The sequence below is a fragment of the Bactrocera neohumeralis genome, chromosome 6 (genome assembly GCF_024586455.1).
Source record: "Bactrocera neohumeralis isolate Rockhampton chromosome 6, APGP_CSIRO_Bneo_wtdbg2-racon-allhic-juicebox.fasta_v2, whole genome shotgun sequence".
NCBI classification, from domain to species: Eukaryota; Metazoa; Arthropoda; class Insecta; order Diptera; family Tephritidae; genus Bactrocera; species Bactrocera neohumeralis.
In genome coordinates, this window is record NC_065923.1 from 61,191,075 (window position 1) to 61,201,672 (window position 10,598).

At 37.1% G+C, this 10,598-nt stretch overlaps 1 long non-coding RNA gene across 1 annotated transcript; it reads right to left on the reverse strand.

Moving 5' to 3' along the window:
- Positions 1-5,362: 5,362 nt before the first annotated feature.
- On the reverse strand, positions 5,363-6,699 carry LOC126763243 (uncharacterized). Its single transcript, XR_007667587.1, has 3 exons — positions 6,172-6,699; positions 5,794-6,103; positions 5,363-5,735 (listed from the first exon to the last, which is right to left on the reverse strand). It is a non-coding gene; the product is annotated as an uncharacterized LOC126763243 (long non-coding RNA).
- Between the last annotated feature and the right edge of the window lie 3,899 nt (positions 6,700-10,598).

The window sequence follows — 10,598 nt, forward strand, 5'->3', positions numbered from 1 at the left end:
TTCGTACTCTGAATACTTGAAAACAACAGCTGTTGTTGTAAAAATCTGAAATGCTTTAACTCTCAAATTAATAACCTCTATTAAGACTATTTAAGTGATTAAATCTAGCCAAAAAAATCATAAGTGCACTAGTATTACATTAGAATATTGCTAAGAATAATAGTACATCACAAAAAAGCCCACTTGCGCAAGCCAAGTGCTTGAATGAGCCAAAAGCACCACCGCCGGCAGATGACAGCTGCAATGATGAGCAAATGAAGCAGCGCTTTCTTATGCTTTTGATATGAAGATGCTGCCCACAGCCAAAATGTTTGCGGCTCTGATTTTGGATACCTGCCAACTGCCAACATATAAGCAAAAACAAAAGCAAAGGGAAGCAAAAACAATGAAAATGCAAAAACGAAAAGAAAAGACGCAAAACCAAAGTGAAGCTAAAAACAGACCAAGCACAACTGCTTTGGAAGGACACAGCGGCATGTCCAGCAGGGCAACGCAAAAAGCCCGCAAAATGCGTGAGCAGTTACTAAGCTGCATTCACACCGAGTCTAAGCCGATCAGCGGTGTGTGTAAGAATGAATTCCACACTAAAAAGAAGCACACTCGCATCTGCGGCGCAAGTCGAAACTGCCTTCTGTGCTATTCAAGCGAGGTGTGGACAATCGTTCAACACTTCTGCTAAATTCTAGCGACTGCCAACTGCAAAACAACGGCGTATAGAAGAACGAACGAAAAAAAATGAAATGCATATTGGGTTTCCAAGAAGTGAATACTTAGTATACCGTAAACAAGCAGCAAGTGTAAGTGGAAGCTAAAAAAATTTGGTAAAGGCGGCGGTGGAATTGCAAGGCACTGTGAATGAACAGTTTGCTCTTACTTTTGCTATTTACAGCACTTTTTTCGCTGACTTTGATGTGGCGCGTGTTTGGCTGCCAACTGCGGTTGCTCGCACACACACACATACAGGCAAATGCTGTGAAAACTACATGCACACATGTCTATGGTTGCCGCATGGCACAGCTATGTGCACGTTGCGCTTTAAATGCACACTATCTAAGGGCGCAACGTTGCGAATGATTGCTTTGATGGCGTTGAAAATAGTGTGCTAAATGAAAATGGTGTCGCTGCTGTTAGCGATGGCGACAATCTTACTGCTTCTGGCATTCCAGCATATTTGGTGTGCTGCTGACGGTGACACTGATTGTGTGAAACAATGTATAGAAAAGTAACTATGTGCATGGAAAACGTTTAACTTGTTGTATTTGCATATTTCGATTATGGGTTTTTCGCTGCTTTCTCTTCTTTTGTTTGTGATTTTGGCGGTTAGATTGTTTTGTTTTATAATTTTTATGGGATAAAATTGGAGTTTCCAAATAATATAGTTTTCCATACAAGTACTTAATTTTGATCTTAAATTGGTTCGATCTGAGCAATATGTTTCAAAATTTTATCACCACCTTTTGAGAAGATATCTAATAAAAGAGATTTGCGTCAATGAACTTAATTTATATATTTGTATCGGTCAATTTGTATGGCAGCTGTACGTTTTACTAGTTCAATATCGTCCATTCCCACAAATTAGCAACTTCTTGGTGTGCAAAATTAAAGATCTACATATATCTCAAATCTCGTTTATACACACAAATGGGCACTAGGGTGGGTCGATTCCGGACTTTTTTCGATTCGGAATTTCTAATAGTGCGGGTTGAAGATGCAATCCGATCTCAAAGCAAAAAGTTGCATTGGAATCAGGAAGTACTAAGGCAACTTTTCCGCACTATTACAAATCCCGAATCGAAAAAAGTCCGGAATCGACCCACCCTAATGTACATCCCTCCAGACCAGAACTTTAATTCGAAAGATCTGTTCTCAATAATTGATAATATTCCACGCCCTATGTTAGTATTAGGAGATCTAAATTCCTGGAGTCCACTCTGGGGTTCAACTGTAGCAAATTCAAGAGGTAAAGCACTTGAAGATGTTATACTAGCTTCAAACCTTACGATTCTTAAATAACTTACATGGAAGTGATCACTTTCCAATTTTCACGACGGTAAATTCTAGCATATATGTCAAGAAAACAACTAAAAGACCAAGATTTATCACCGAACTAGCCAACTGGTCGATGTTCCAAGAAAGCTGCGTTTCAGAGTCATCCAAAATACCAATATCAAATAACGTAAATAAAGAAGCAGCAAATATAAAAACTATTATTATATCTTCCGCTCATCTGTGCATACCACAAACGAAGACAACTTTTCACAGACCCGCCGTTCCGTGGTGGAACCGAAATCTAGCTATACTTAGAGCCAAGAAACAAGAATTGTGGGCAACATATAAGAAGAAAAGAACTGATGCCAACTTTATTAATTACAAGAAAGCCAACGCGGCTTTCAGATACCAAGTAAAGGCAAACAAAAGAACTAGGTTAGAAGAATTTACATCTGCAATCAACCCCGATTCTTACCCTAAGCAAATTTGGCGTGACGTTAGGACGCTGACAGGCGATTTACGACAAAGCAAAATCTCTGTGATGCACACAGAAAACGGCATTATCTCCTCTACGTAAGAGATAGCGAAATATTTTCTTCTACTTGGTCTGAATATTCTAAAGACCAGAACTTTGCAGCAGATTTCATGGCAGAAAAATTAGATTTTGTATCGGAATATAACCCATCTAAAATCTCAGCTTCAGCTAAAATGATTGAAAAGGATATCACAATGACAGAGTTCGAAGAATTTATTCAATCGGCTAAGGGGAAAACCCCCGGTTACGGCAGAGTATCCTACCCAATGCTTAAAAATCTACGAATCAGCACAAAAAATAGGGTACTTAAACTTTTCAATACTATTTTTGAAACAGGCGTCTACCCACAGAGCTGGAAAAATGCAGACATCATTCCCATTTTAAAACCTAGCAAGCCCTTAGACCAAATTAGCAGTTGTCGACCAATGTCATTGTTGTCATGTCTCAGCAAAACGTTAGAAAAGATAGTAGCAAAGCGAATCATGTGGCTCGCTTTAAGAGATAAACACATCAGTCACAACCAGGTAGCCTTTAAAAAAGGGCAAGGTACATCTGACGCACTTCTCCACTTTGAACATTACTTGTCAACCGCCCTCTCGAATCGAAATCATGTATCAGTTTTAAGCTTAGATTTCGAGAAANCGTTTGATANAATCGGTGCTCACGTAGTTCTTAGGCAACTCAAAAGTTGGCAAACGGGCAGAAAAATCTACAACATAGTGAAAAGTCTGTTAAATCATCGCACGATTAGGGCCAAAATAAACAACAAGTACTCTGATAGAGTACATCTATATAACGGCATACCTCAGGGTTCGCCCATCTCCGTAATTCTTTTTATCACTGCCTTCAATGAAATTAGCAAAATAATAATCAAACAGGGACTAGAACATTCTCTTTACGCAGACGATGTATTGATTTTTTCAAAAACCAACTGCGTATCCCAAACTCTGAATAGGCTATCGAATGTGATCGATGAATTCCATATCTGGTCAAAAAGGTCAGGAGCTAGTCTATCTTACGAAAAATCAAATTTTCTACACATACATATGTAGAATGAAAAAGTGTCAAAACTTTTGTTTTGTTTTGTATACAGAAATTACAATATTACTAACGTTAAATACCTCAAAATTTTAGGTATTATTTTTGATAAGTCTCTTAACTTTAAGGAGCATTGTAAACATATAAGAAAAACGCTTAACGCTAGATTAAACATCATAAAGTACTTAACCCCTAAGCACAGTAAAATACACCCGGATACTCTTATAAATATAACAAAATCCCTGCTATTGTCAGTGATTGACTACGGTCTACCTATTTATGGACAGTGCGCTAAAAGTACAATATCGATTTTATCTGCACCCTATCACAACGCCATTCGTAGGAGTCTTCGTGCCTTTCCCACAACACCAATAAAAAACCTGCTGGCAGAGTCTGGTCTCCCTTTCATTGGCGAACGTTATAAGCAAAGACTTCTCAGCTTAATAAGAAAACTATGTATGCAAAAAGAAGACGTCGGATGGAGACACCTTCAGCTATATATAATGCATTACAGAACGCGAAGGAAGCCAACATCTTTTACAATCCTACGCTTACTAAATCAACAAAATTTCCTCAGTGGATGCTCCCTCCATCCGTTTTTATCTCGAAACTTTTAGACTACCCTAAACAATCAACGAGCCCCACAATATATCAAAAAACTTTTTTGGAATTGAAAAGCAACTCAGAGAGAAAAGGCTGGAAGTTCTTATTTACGGATGGTTCCAAAACAGCTCAATCGACGTCTTTTGCAGTAGTCTCTGAGAAAGGGAAGATAATGTTATCAAGACGTTGTTTGAAAAGTTGTTCCCGACATCGCTCGGGTTTCTGATTGGGATTGAATTAATCGACATATACCATGCTCTTATGCACTCTACAACATACTAAGGTTGAAAAACATAATCGCGACAGCAAGTCGTCCGTCGCTTTCAATCTGCAAAACTCACACAATAAAGAAACACTCCTCTTATTGAAAGTTCAATAGATTTCATACAACATTTTTTTGAATAAAATAAAAATCATGTGGATACAATTTGCCATTGTGGCATCATCGGAAACGAATATGCTGAAAAATCGCAGCTAAAAAAGTCTATTTTTTTGAACCCTGTATATATTTACCGTTTTTTCGAAAAGCCTACGGTTTTTATTTCAGAACTTTCATTGACAAATAAACAACCACGTTAGTGACGGTTCAGCTGTTCCAACTGGCAAACGTTATCAAGCATTCATTCGTTTGTATCAAAATCGAAAAACACTCCCGGGGTTTTCGACGGCAATTATGAACTTTTTATCACCAGAAAAAAAACCTGGGTCAACTAACATTTTAAAAAACTCACGAATATTTGTTAAAAGGCGTTTTTGAACCGCCTCCTATTGTGCAGCATTTAAAATCATGTTCGTTTTTATTTCCATAAAACATAATCGTATTGGAAAATGTTATAAAATATAATAATTTTTTTTTCGGAAAATTTCAATATATTTTCTTAAATGAATTCTCCCCACAAATATGCGGAGACATGTCCGATATTAAAAATCATAAATCGGTCAAAATTCTCCAGTTAACTTAATAACCAAAGTAACCTTTTGCACCTTGTATATACGTAATTCTGGCCTTCTGTGTATTTATTTACTGGTCAAGGAATGTCTTATTTTTTAATTTATATTCAAGACGTTACATTTTATAATAAAAGTACAAAGATTCTTTTATATAGTTTAACATTTGTAAATTCTGATTTTTGCCCGATTATCTATCATTTTATAAACCTGTTAAACATTTTTCACAACAAAAGAGTTTTTTTACAATTAGGCTTCATAACTCGTTTTATTCTTATGAGAAAATCTTAAAAATAATATGCCAGATACAAAAAGAAGTAACAACATTAATAAGTAACTTTGGTTATAATGATTTTACATTGATATACCATCACTTTTTCAACACGTGTATCGCGTGCCATCACAGATCTTCACCCTCCACCCAGCTATATTTCATAATCCATCTTCCGGCATGGCTGCCAAAAATTATATCACGTACCGGAAGGCTGAGCTACGAAGATGATGGCTTGCAAGTAAATGCGTAGGCTTGTTTGTGTTTTATAATATGTGGAAGTGTAAGTACTTGCATGTGTGAAGCACACATAATTGCCTGTCGTCTTGCGAGAGACGCCAATAAATTTACCTGCAAATGACAGTTGATTTTCAAATTGTTTACATACTTAACCATATGGTGCACACACACTAATATAAGTACGAACATAAGCCATCACTTGATCTTGACAGCAACCCATCTGTTTAACGGTACCTGTTACGATTACGCACATTAAATGTCGGACAGATGTCAATGCCACAGCTTGTAGCTGGCGCCGAAAGTAGCTAACGGAGCGCTGCCAGGAGTTGACTGCAGGCAGAAGTTGCTGCAATACGCTCAACAGTCCACTTGCTGTGGCTTTTATTGCGCTGCCATCTTATACCTAGGGATGTGTTGTTGTTGTATTTAAGTCAAAGGTGACCATCGATGCCTCCGTCAGTAAGTTGACATTTAATTTTCTGGTTAAATAAGATTTACGAAAGTTCAAACACGTACATATGTATATAATACACGCATATATACGTACATATAGATGGAATTGTGTTATATTAAATCAGAAGTGCTTGTGTTGGTTATCAGCGTTCCGTGCAGTCGGTGCTAACGCTTAAGTGGTCAATAACATTGTTCGTCATTCTCATGTATAATAGCTGATACTTAAAACAAATTATGGTAAAATATATGCATTAGCGTGTATATAAGTATGTATGGAAAATTATTAGCTTCGAGAGTTGTTAGTTTTAATGGAAAATACAGCTAAACGGCGAGTGATACCAGCATAATTCAAAGATGATATAGGTAATTAGTTTCAGCGGCTACGAGATAGTAGTTGTTTTGTAAAAAAGGAAGGTAGATTTGGGTTTCCTAAGATAACTTTTATGAACTTATTTCGAGGAAATATACCTTTATTATTGCCTTTAAAATAGGCTTATAAGAAAAACAAAACATGCCAACGCTTAATACAATAATCCACGAGTAGACTCTTCAAAACACTTTCGAAAAGTTTTCAATGCCATCATAGAAGTGATTCCATTGGAAATACAAATTTTAAGCAAAATCGTTGTTAGTTTGTTTTTAGATATAAACAAGTACTTACGTATATACTGAGAAACGAATGGTATTAGGAAGAAACTTGTGGACTTGAAAGAATATTAATCAAAACCCTCGATGAAACTTCAGTGCTGTGGAACCACTAATTAATATTACATCACTGGCCACCAACGGTATGTGCTCTAACTGAATAAGCGATTTTGACGGATTTTGCTAACAAATTTTGATGAATAAGAATGGAAAGACTAACATGATATAAAGGGAAAATATACTATAAAAATTGTTTGATTGAACAATCGTTAAAAAAAATATTAAAATTACGGTGACCAAATTTTGAACCCATAGCCCACAAGTCCCTAATTCAAAACATTACTAAAAGCACTTGAAATGTCTGTAATTTTTCCACTTATCATAAATCAATAAACGACTTTTTAGAAATTTTGTTTTTAGCTTTTCCGATGCTCTTCTCCTCATTGAAATTCAAATAACGTTTTAAAAACTTTTGACAGGTTCATTTACATTGTATGTAGAAGTATTCTGCAAGCGAAATATACCGTTATTTACGTTTTTTGCCATCATTCGATCAGCCTTTGTACAACAACAGCATACTCATTTGTTGAATTATGTGAGTCTATTGTTTTGAAGGGTAATTAGTATCGGAGACTTTTGGCGAATACTCATACCTTACCACTTGGAAGTAATGAAAACAATTTTACAGAATGAAAAAATCATTAAATTTGCATAGGTTCATTATTTGTACAAGGCAAAAGGCAAAAGTTAAATGCAGCAAATGACTGACGAAAAGTAGCGAATACAAACAAAGTTTTAATGTTAAATTTGTAGCAAATAAATTAAAAATAATTTGTGAACAAAAAAGTTTCGCGTATTTTTTGAAGAATGATTTTAAATTGAATTTATAGCCGGAAAAAGTGAGTTTGGTGAAAATGCAAAGCGTGATGAGTTTGTTCACCTAACTGTTGCTGGTGACGGTATGAAATAAATCGAGAAGAGTATGGGGAATAATAAAGCAAAAAGAGTTTGTGTTGTCTACTCGCCAGATCACACGAATATACCAGAGAAACTTCGGTAATTGTAAATATTTAGGATTGTTAAAAAAAAGAAATAATTATATATAGCATATGGTCGAATCGACCCGATTTTATCTATTAACTATTATCATGCCACATACTAAAAAATTGTTCCCAGGGTTTCATTAAGGTTCCTCACATACGATCGTCAATACTATGGAGTAAAGTCAGTCGGATGTTCGAAAATCCTGATATTAGTTATGTGGGGGCTGGACCAATTTTTTTCATTTTATGCACAAGGATAAAGTTATGTATGAGCAGAACACGCTCTGTCATTTTCATTGAGATAACTAAAATATTGGCTGATGTATGCGGTACAAAGTCACGTGGAAGTTCGAAAATCTTTAAGTTAGGCATATGGGGGCTAAGGGAAGTATTGACCTTATTCAACCCATTTCTGGCACACAGATAAGCTGTTATCAGGAAAGGATTATCTTTGCATTTCAATTATGTACATATCTCACTTTTTTCTATCACCGATATTTTTTATCATAGTCAACTATAAGTAGTGGGGTTCGCTATTCGGTACATAGGGTTCGATTAGGACAGTTTTTGGTCATAAGATCATACTTCAAAGAAAATTTTCGTGCAAAATTTTATCTCGTTATATTAATTGCGTCTTAACTTATACATTATACTAGAAAGTGAAGGAATCAAATGATATTTCAGTCATATTGCCTATCCTCAATTGATAGGATTGAACGCGTTCAAAAGATTTTTCTTAAATGTGCCCTCCACTCACTAAAGTTTGCCGTATGCATTTCCGTTTATTGCTATTACACCTTATTCTTCTTTACTGGCGTAGACACCGTTAAAGCGATTATAGCCGAGTTAACAACAGCGCGCCAGTCGTTTCTTCTTTTCGCTACGTGGCGCCAATTGGATATTCCAAGCGAAGCCAGGTCCTTCTCCACCTGGTCCTTCCAACGGAGTGGAGGTCTTCCTCTTCCTCTGCTTCCCCCGGCGGCTACTGCGTCGAATACTTTCACAGCTGGAGTGTTTTCGTCCATCCTGACAACATGACCTACATAGCAGCGTAGCCGCTGTCTTTTAAATCGCTGAACTAGGTCAATGTCGTCCTATATTTCATACAGCTCAAATCGAATGCGATATTCGCAGTGGCCAATGCGCAAAGGACCATAAATCTTTCGCAGAACTTTTCTCTCGAAAACTCGCAACGTCGATTCATCAGATGTTGTCATCGTTCAAGCCTCTGCACCATATAGCAAGACGGGAATAACGAGTGATTTATAGAGTTTAGTTTTTGTGCGTCGAGAGAAGACTTTACTTCCCAATTGCCTACTTAGTCCAAGTAGCACCTGTTGGCAAGCGTTATCCTGCGTTGGATTTTCCAGGCTGACATTGTTGGTGGTGTTATGCTGGTTCCTAAATAGACGAAATTATCTACAACTTCGAAGTTATGACTGTCAACAGTGACGTGAGGTGCCAAGTTGAGAGTGCGACGACAGCTTGTTTGATGACAGGAGATATTTCGTCTTGCCCTCGTTGACTGCCAATATCAATATCATCGGCATACGCCAGCAGCTGTACACTCTTATAAAAGATTGTACCTGCTCTATTAAGTTCTGCAGTTCGAATTATTTTCTCCAGAGGTTGAAGAATCGCACGATAGGGAATGCCTGAAACCTCGTTTGGTATCGAACGGCTCGGAGAGGTCCTTCTCGATTCTGACGGAGCTTTTGGTGTTGCTCAAGGTCAGTTTACACAGCCATATTAGCTTTGCGGGTATACCAAATTCAGACATCGCGGCATAAAGGCAGCTCCTTTTCGTGCTGTCGAAAACAGCTTTGAAATCGACGAAGAGGTGGTGGGTATCGATTCTTCTTTCACGGGTGTTTTCCAAGATTTGGCGCATGGTCGGTTGTTGATTTGCCAGATCTAAAGCCACACTGATAAGGTCCAAACAGTTTTTTGACGGTGGGCTTTAATCTTTCACACAATACGCTCGATAGAACCTTATACGCGATGTTGAGGATGCTTATCCCTCGGTAGTTGGCGCAGATTATGGGGTCTCCCTTTTTGTGGATTGGACAGAGCACACTTAAATTCCAATCGTTGGGCATGCTTTCGTCCGACCATATTTTACAAAGAAGCTGATTCATGCTCCTTATCAGTTCTTCGCCGCCGTGTTTGAATAGCTCGGACGGTAATCCATCGGGCTCCTCTGCTTTGTTGTTCTCAGGCGGGTAATTGCTATTACACCTTAAATCACTTGAAAATCGACGGTCCGTTCTCTGCCCTTCATTTGTTTTCAATGTAATTAATGGCGGTATTGATTGTCTTTATTTGTTAGGAAAAATTAATTTCAATATTTCTCAGCGTTGCCTCAGATCTATTTCTCCATTTTATTGCAAGATGAAGAAAACTGAATTTGCGGATTATGCCCCTCTCAAGCGTGCTGTTCGTGAGTTTAACTCGATTTTCGAGAAAGTTCTACTTCATTTTTCTCAGTCTAAGGCTTCCTTCATTAACACCCTTAATTCTGTTTTTAGCTAAGTTAAGTTTGATTGTAATATTATTATTTTATAATTCTAATTTAAATAATAATTTTTTAATAGTCTGTAAGAATTAATAGACTTAAATAACTAAAAAAAATAGTGTTATATGTAATATAAGAATGTCAGATGTATGTATGTTACATATCTAATTTGATTGAAATGCAGTGAGTGTAGCCAAGGGCGCTTAAGTATCAGTTTCATACTTTTTCAACATGCTGACAGATGTCACTAACAATACTACTACTTGATGAACTTTGGTACACATATTTCCCTGCAAAAAATTAAGGCGGATGGACAGT